Genomic DNA, 8,708 nt, shown 5'->3' on the forward strand with positions numbered 1-8,708 from the left:
ACTTACATTAACTTAATTACTAACGTACGACTACGTATATTATATATTAATAGTAGTAATATTATTAGTTGTTAGTAACACAACACACACACACACACACACACACACACACACACACACACACACACACACACACACATGCATGCTTTATCCGTACGAATAAATTTATCCTTCAGAATTAATACTATATTTATTGAAATATTTTATGGTTTTAATAATATAAAAAATTGCTTTTGGAAAGCACATAGAAATGCGATTTGTAGAAAAATTAAAGTTAGTGAAATATATGTATAGAAATAATTTTCATTTTAAAAAATTTATTTCTTCGTAAAAAATTTATCCAAATACATTACATTGCAATATTGCTGAAATATTTGTAATATAACAAAAAACGGACATCTTAACATTGTTGGAATTTTGCAACAATGATTCAACAATGTTTTGTAATCATCATGCAATATTGCAATGTTTCAGTGAAATCATTCTGCAATGTTTCTGCAATCTTTCTGTGCTGTATAGGAAGGGGACATAATTAATCACTATTTTTTATTATTAAATATTTATAAGAGATGAGCATCTTTAAAAAACGCTGTGAAGGAAGTATGGTAGCGTTGAATAATGTAATCGAATAACATATAAACAAAATTTCAACCTCCAATGAATTTGATTTTGACATATTTCATAAAAAAATAACGGTAAAAGTAATGATAAAATTTGAACATCAAAAGTAATAGTAAAATTGTCAATAAAAAACGACAAAACTAATGGTAAAAGCAACTTCTCATTTCTGGTTATAAGGGGGGGCTGCGCCACATGTTGACAAGTAGTTGATACGATTGAATCAGACGTTACGTCTCTGCAATAGAACAGGTTTCCATATCTAAAGCGTTCTGTGTTGAAGGACATGCGTTTCAAAAAATTCTTATAAAAGTTTCGTATAAAAGTTTCATCTCTGTGTGCTCGCAGCATGCATGTTGCGATTATTTGAATGGCCTTGGAAGGGCAACTGTATAAATTTCTGTTATGAAATTTTTATCCACTTCTCAAATGTCCCCACGATTCGCCTTTGATGCATTAACCTCTACGAGCATGAGCAATGTTACTTCAAAATTTCAAATTGGAATATGAACGAAGTGACGTAATGTGACGTATTTGGAATTCACTATTGTAGATTTTCAGCGATCTTTGCGCTTTACTCGGTTAAGGAAATATTTAATATATAGTCTTTGCAAAAAGCGATTGGAATTGGAAATTTACACTTTTCCTATAAAAATGAATGTTAAGGTAAACCAATAATCGGATATGTACTGTACGTTCAGATATTAACACAAAATTAATTTATTTATATTAAGAATTTTAAGCATGATCATATATATGTGAATACATCAAATACGATAAAGAAAGCCAAGACCAGTCAAATTTTTTGAATGTTATAAATAATGCATTATATATTCTTTTATTAAATGAATTTATTCCAGACATAATTGCGAGTCGATAACATTCGGATTCAACACAATCATTTTGAAACACTAATAATTCCTCCTAAATTAAATTTAAAAAAAAAGAAAGAAAGAAAGTAAGAAATTTGATCGATTTTGACTTTCTTTATCGTATTAATTTATTTATATTATTATTTAAGGATGTTCCAAATAATAAATTAAAGAATACCGGATATCCGTCGTCAAATTCTTTTTGGAATATCCAATTATCTGACTGAATAACGAATTTTCCAGATATCCTGCGGATATATAATAAAATTTATATAAAGAGACTTCCAAAGAAAAAAGTAAAATAGTCCTTTAATCAAAGATGCTTTAACAAAACAGCTTTAAAGAGATCTTTACGTTTGAGAGCCAATTTTGAAGAATGGTAATAAAATGATGCTAAAGTTAGGTTGCACGATCAAATGGTGATCAAGGTACAGATCATATCGTTATAGTCGTATCGTTTGAAAGTTGGTCTTCAAAAAATGAAGCTTTTTCTAAATGAATGATCTTATAATTCTCTCTTGAATTAGGATAATTAATATCATATGTATATTTTCAAAATGGCAACAGTTTGAAGAAATAATTCGAATTTTTCTCATTTTTTTTGTTTTATTTGGTATTCAAAAAAATAGAAAAAAAATTAACATAAATTATTAATTTTTTGTGCAATAATGACATGTTCTCTGAGTATAACTGTAAAAATAGACATTAGTCGGACTAATAGTCTTTTTGGAATCGTGATGACTATATTCGAAAACGCGATTTCGGAAAAAACGTAAATAAAATTTTGAAACATTGTAGTACAAGTACCGCTCCATTTTCCGTTAGAAGCGAAAGTAGATAGAAAGACTCAGAAGGGAACGAAATTCTTCTCTATTGGATACATTCTAAAATGATTTCGAAAAGTTGAATATAAATAATGGCAAGCGCTGGTTATAGCAATTGGTGCGCTATTTGAATCGATTATGCTGTTCAAATCACGTCATTTTATCTCGTATATCTTGGAGAATTTTTGTTTCTCCCAAAAAAACGTTTTTGTGGAATATTCTTAAGAATAAGCTTTCAAAAAAAAAAATTTTATCTCTGTAAAATAAAACATAAAAATCCTCTTAACAAAATTTTGTCTAATGTTTTTAGCAATTATTTAGCAATTATGTATTTAGCAATTTCGTTTAACATTTCTTAGATTATTAATTGACATATTGTTATTTTCTGTAAGGCGCGTAGTTTTCTAATGGCTTTCTTTTTCGTTATTTGAAAACAAATTGTAGATTAAAACTGAAGAATTGTAGATTAAAACTGAATTACAAATTTTGGATAAAACACAATTTGAAATTTTGTTTCTCCTACATGTATAAAATTATTGAAACTATTATTATATTGAAACAGTAAAAGTAAATAATAAAATTCTTAGTCCGACTTCTGATTATTTATTAACAATTAGTGTTAATATGTTTATAAATAATGCATATGTTATAATATTAATAAAAGATATAATTAAGTCTTTTTTAATTCAGATGTTCCAGATTTCACCGAATCAATGAACGTTTACGTGTATTATATTCTGATCTGTTCGAAAATAATACAGATTACTAAAAATAAAACAGATCACTCTTAATGCATCAATGAATAAAAGAAGATAAAGATCACAATCAATATATATGGATTATAATGTAATAATTATTTTAAAAAATTACTATGTACACACATACACACGCATATATATATATATATATAGATATATATATATATATATATATTATATATATAGAAATGTACAGAATGTCTCAATATAATTTTTACATCGTTATATTTCAAAAATATTTATTAAAGAAATGATTTCTATGAAAGTGCAATTGCTTCGAGAGGGGTCTATTGTGATTATTTTTTTCTAGATTATAGTGATGAGAGACACAATGAAAAAGATATAATGTTCATCTGTGCTTTTTAAAATGGAATTCTATGATTTTTTACGTAATATGATTTCTCTATAATCATTCTACATGTAAAAGTATTAAGTTAGAAATATAAATAACCAATAATTCATGAGGTATATTTAATATTCATTAAAGGTATATTTCTCTTGTATATAATTGACATGACACATTGAATATCTCGTGAACTATTAGGTGTACAACTTTGCTTCCGCCGTTTTTTTTCCGGGCTTTAAAAAAAAATTCCAGGCTTTATTGTAAAAAACTGGTTATTACATTTATGATTCAAAGTATTGTCCATCGCTGGCCACTACTTTCTCGCATCTTTCGGGTACCGTACGAATCCCGCGTCGAAAAAACTAGTCATCTTTTAAGGCAATCCACGAATCGATCCAATTTTTTACTTCTTCATAAGACTGGAAGTGCTGGTCAGTCAGGCCGTGTGCCATTGATTGAAACAAGTGATAGTCAGAGGGAGCAATGTCTGGAGAATACGGCGGGTGGGGTAAGACTTTCCATTTCAACGTTTCCAAGTATGTCTTGACCACTTTCGCAACATGGGGTCGAGCATTGTCATGCTGCAAAATCACTTTATCGTGTCTCTTGTTGTATTGCGGCCGTTTGTCTTTCAATGCTCGGCTCAAACGCATCAATTGCATTCGATACCGATCGCCTGTGATTGTTTCAGTCGGTTTTAACAGTTCATAATACACTACGCCGAGCTGGTCCCACCAAATACAGAGCATGACCTTGGACGTCAAAATCATCATTCTTGAAGTGTTGAAACCACTCACGACACGTTCTTTCACTAATAGCGGCCTCACCATAAGTATAAGTATGAGAGCATTCGATGAGCCTCAGATTTCTTCATATTGAAGCAAAAAATTAAAACCTCCTGCAAATGACGAGAATTTGGCTCGTAAACTGACATTTTCAATCGAGAATAACTTTATGATGCAGACACAAATCAACTAATGTTTCTATGGGGTTATGTTGACATATGCCCAAGTTTATTGTATGACGTCTATGATCTATTTATTTCGACCACCACTTACCGCTAAAGCCATCTATAGGAAAACGGCGGAAGCAAAGTTGTACACCTAATAACTAATTTTTTGTATAATCGTAATATCCTAATACTTTTATGAATAGAATAATGAGATAAATCAGGTAAAGATAACATGTAGATACTTGTTTGTTTAACAAAATTATTCATTGTACCTTTGTATTTTTCTGGTAAAACTTTAGAAAATGGATGACTTTTTGCCTATTTCAATAACCCTAATATTCAATAATAAAATTGATAATATTAATGTAAGTTTAACTTTTCGCTTTTTTCCAAATGGAGTAAAGCAAATTCTCTGCTTTAAAATAATTTGCAAAGTTTTTCCTTTTAAAACACATTCTTTGTTTTACAATACAAATTTTCTACCTTAAAGACACAAATATTCTGCTTTTAAAACGAAAATAATATAAGAAAAAGGTAGTTAAATTAGAATATGATAAAATAAAAAAATAAAACAGATAATTTCAACAAATTATTAAACAAATATTACAAAGTACATATAAACACGATGACGCTTTCATAATACAGGAAGTTCATCCCTAAGCAGGGGAAGGGTGGGTCCCTCAAGAAGGAAGTAAATAAAACTAAATTCTGTAAATTATCTATTATTATCCTAAATTTATCTGTATTATCGAAACACATATAATATTTGTAAAATAATTATTTTTTCTCTGTTATTTATTCGAAAATCTTTTTCCAGGATTAAAGAAAATTAACATTAATACGTATCTGTGAAGTAGAATCTTAATGCTGAAAACGACTAAAAGTTTCGAAATTGAGATTTTCATTATCATTTCTTAGTCCAATAGAGTGCTCCAGAGCGTCGAAGCAAATGTTGTTACATCGTAACATTTATTTCAAATAAAAGCTGTGTAATGTATTTATAAAACAGTAGTCTACAGACTAGTAATTTGCACGGAGAAGCAATGTGGATTTCTTAAAATTTGATTTAAACGTCCAATTAGAACGTTATTGTTATACGAAAATTACGAGTACATGTGTGTGAGATATTGATGTAGTAGTATATAGTGATATATCGGTGACACGTAAATCGTCTATGTGTAAGTGCTACTTACAATATAACTATTCGTCTTTACGATCCCTTTAAAACTATACGGTGGAAAAAAATTTAAATTTTAATAGATGTTATAGTCAATTAAATGTAGAGGCACAGAATTAAGAATGATTTTATATATATTTTATATATATTTTCAAAATGATAAAAAAATTATGAAAAAATATAAATTATTCTAAATCACATTTAAAAATAATACTATAAAAGGGACGGTTTACTATCTGGATTGTAAATTATTTTAATAAATAGTAGTGTCTTTTTAATTTGTGCTCTAATAAAAGTATATGGAAATGCATTATATAGAATGAATGATAAAAAACTCAATTTTTAAATATAAGTACATTATGTATTCAGGATTATTTATGTAGAGTTACATTGCGATGCATAAACTTGTTGTTCAGTATATAAATAAAATATTTATTTGTTCTATATCTTTGTAATCAGTGAATCGCAATGAAACTTTGCATAAATTATTTTATGTGAATATTTGAAGTACTTATAGAAAATATATAAATTTATCATATAAAGAATTTTAATTTTTTAAATAAAAATAATAACGATTAAAATAAATAAATACAAAATGTTAATAAACAAAAATATAATCTTATTCACACAACTTTCATATGTATATATTTTATTTGAAATGGAAATATAATTAAACATAAAAAAATTTAATTTTCCTTGAAGGGACTGTGCGTCTAATCCTTGTATACTTACATTTTAGATGCTTTTTCTCCTAAAAAAGACATTGTTATATAAATATATTCAAAAAGTATTAAAAAATTTTCACCCTCGAAATTGTTTTACTTTTATATGAAATATACTTTTTCGTATCATTTTGAGATAATTTGATGCACAGTTAAAATGAGACACCTTATATATGTATACATATAAGAATAATTAATTTCAATTAAATGAAATAATCACACATTGTGAATCGTAAATTGTAACACTATAGTTTATATCGAATTTTACATTAAAAATATATTTTTCTTACTTCTCGTATATGTTTTTCGGTTTGATTAATTATAATAATTATAATTTATTTACAAGCACGTCTATCTACAACTATGCCTTATATCATGCAAACTAAAGTATTCAAACTAAAGTATTCAAAGTAAAAATGTTATTATAATACAAATAATATGACTTTTATGGTTTTAGAGTTCTGTGTATATATATCATTTGTTTGGACTACATCAAACTTTTCGATGGACGATATTTAATAATACTATCGTATTTGATAATATTCTTGAGGCTTCCACGGGTGGTTTCTATATAAAGATTATGCGTTTTGCGGATTGCCTCCGTGTCCAGATTCACTTTTGGAATGCGTTTCGTGAACCTTGCAGTCACTGACTTCAGGGCGAGGAGCAGCCTGATACTGAGCTGTTCCTCTGTTCTTTATATTTATTTTACGCTACTTGTTGAAGTGATGGAAGAAAAGAAGAGAATTATAAAGGGGGGGGAAGTGGGGCAAATTGGTCAGTCTTCAATAGCCGGGAGAATAGTTTTCCATATTTTATTTATGTTGTAGCTATTATCTCTATTTAGATTGTTAGGATGTTTTTATATCTCTATGGTTTCTCTATATTTTCTTGGAAAATATGATGTTGGCTGTTGTGATCGTTTTGTCAAACAGTATTTGATGTCCTGTTTCGATGTTGTGTTCTGATAATGCTGATTGTGCGTAACGTGTTTTAGCCCGACATCACGTTAATGTTCTTTTATCCGTAGATTGACCATTTCTCCAATGTATACTTGCCCGCAGGAACAAGATATTTTGTATACTCCTGATCTTTGATCTTTAAAATTTCTTAAGATTGATCCTAGAATTCTTAAGATTTGTCCTGTCTTTTTGGGTGATTTAAAGATAGTTCAGATATTGTGTTTGTTTAATATTCTGCCAATCCGATCTTTTGTTTCTTTGATATATGGGAGAATAGATAGGATCTTTTCGTCTGAGTATCTTTGTGTGTCAGAGACCGTTGTCTTGTTTGCATTGATTTATTGATTGTTTTGCTTATGTCTTTTTTGTCGTATCCGTTTTTCTATGATTAAGTTTTAAGTTGTCTCTAGATGTTCTTGATGTAAATTTATAATAATTATTGAATGGTTTTTGGTAAGCAAGAATTATTATGACAAAATGTGTTAATTATTCTAGAAACTTCTCGATATAAATTTATAATAATTATTGAATAGTTTTTAGTAGGCAAGAATTATTATGACAAAATGTTTTAGAAAATTCAGTATTTGATTTTTTAAGGAAATAAAAATTATTTTGCAAGAAAAATATTCTTTAATAACGTAAGATACGACTTCGCACGGTTAAGCTACAGAGACACTTTTGAGCTTTAGAGCGTCATGTGAACGCTGTATCTCGAACGGTAGTGGGAGTAGCGCGCCGAAATCGGCCCGAAATGTGCAAATCTTTGGGAGCACGGCTCTAATTATTCTGCATATAAAAGTATTAAGATAGTGTATCCAAAAAACCAATAGTTTACGAGATATTTTATATTTTATTCTGGCATATATATAGATTTAAAATTGAAATTAAATATTTTATTTAATAACTTGTAAAATATTCATTTTTTTATAATCGTATCTTAATACTCTTATGAACAGAATAATGATATGAATCAATTGTTGAAAAGAAAATACATAGTTGCTTTTAAAAAAATATGTATTGTATGTAAAAAAGATAATTTTTTAAATAAGCAGCTATGTATATTTTCTTTTCATCAATTGATTCATCTCATTATTCATAGAAGTATTATAGATTACAAAAAAATTAATAATTTACTAGTTATTTAATATTTTATGTTAATGCATATAATGTAATTATATACCAGAATAAAGTACAAAATTTCTCGTAAATTATTGGCTTTTTAATATCACTACCTTTACTTTTATGTGCAGGATAATTAGAGAAATCATATTGTGTAAAGAAATCATACAATTCCATTTAAGAAAATGGAGATGACCTTGAAATTTCCGAGCGCCTCCACTCAAAAAACTGTTACTAGTACATTGTATCTTTCTTGATACTATACAACTTCAAAAAATATTTCAATATTTCTAAAAATTAGCAAAAATATTTTAAGACACATTAAGTAGAACTAGTAGTTACTAGCCCCCTATCTTGT

The sequence above is a fragment of the Atta cephalotes genome (assembly GCF_000143395.1).
Source record: "Atta cephalotes unplaced genomic scaffold scaffold00037, whole genome shotgun sequence".
NCBI lineage: Eukaryota > Metazoa > Arthropoda > Insecta > Hymenoptera > Formicidae > Atta > Atta cephalotes.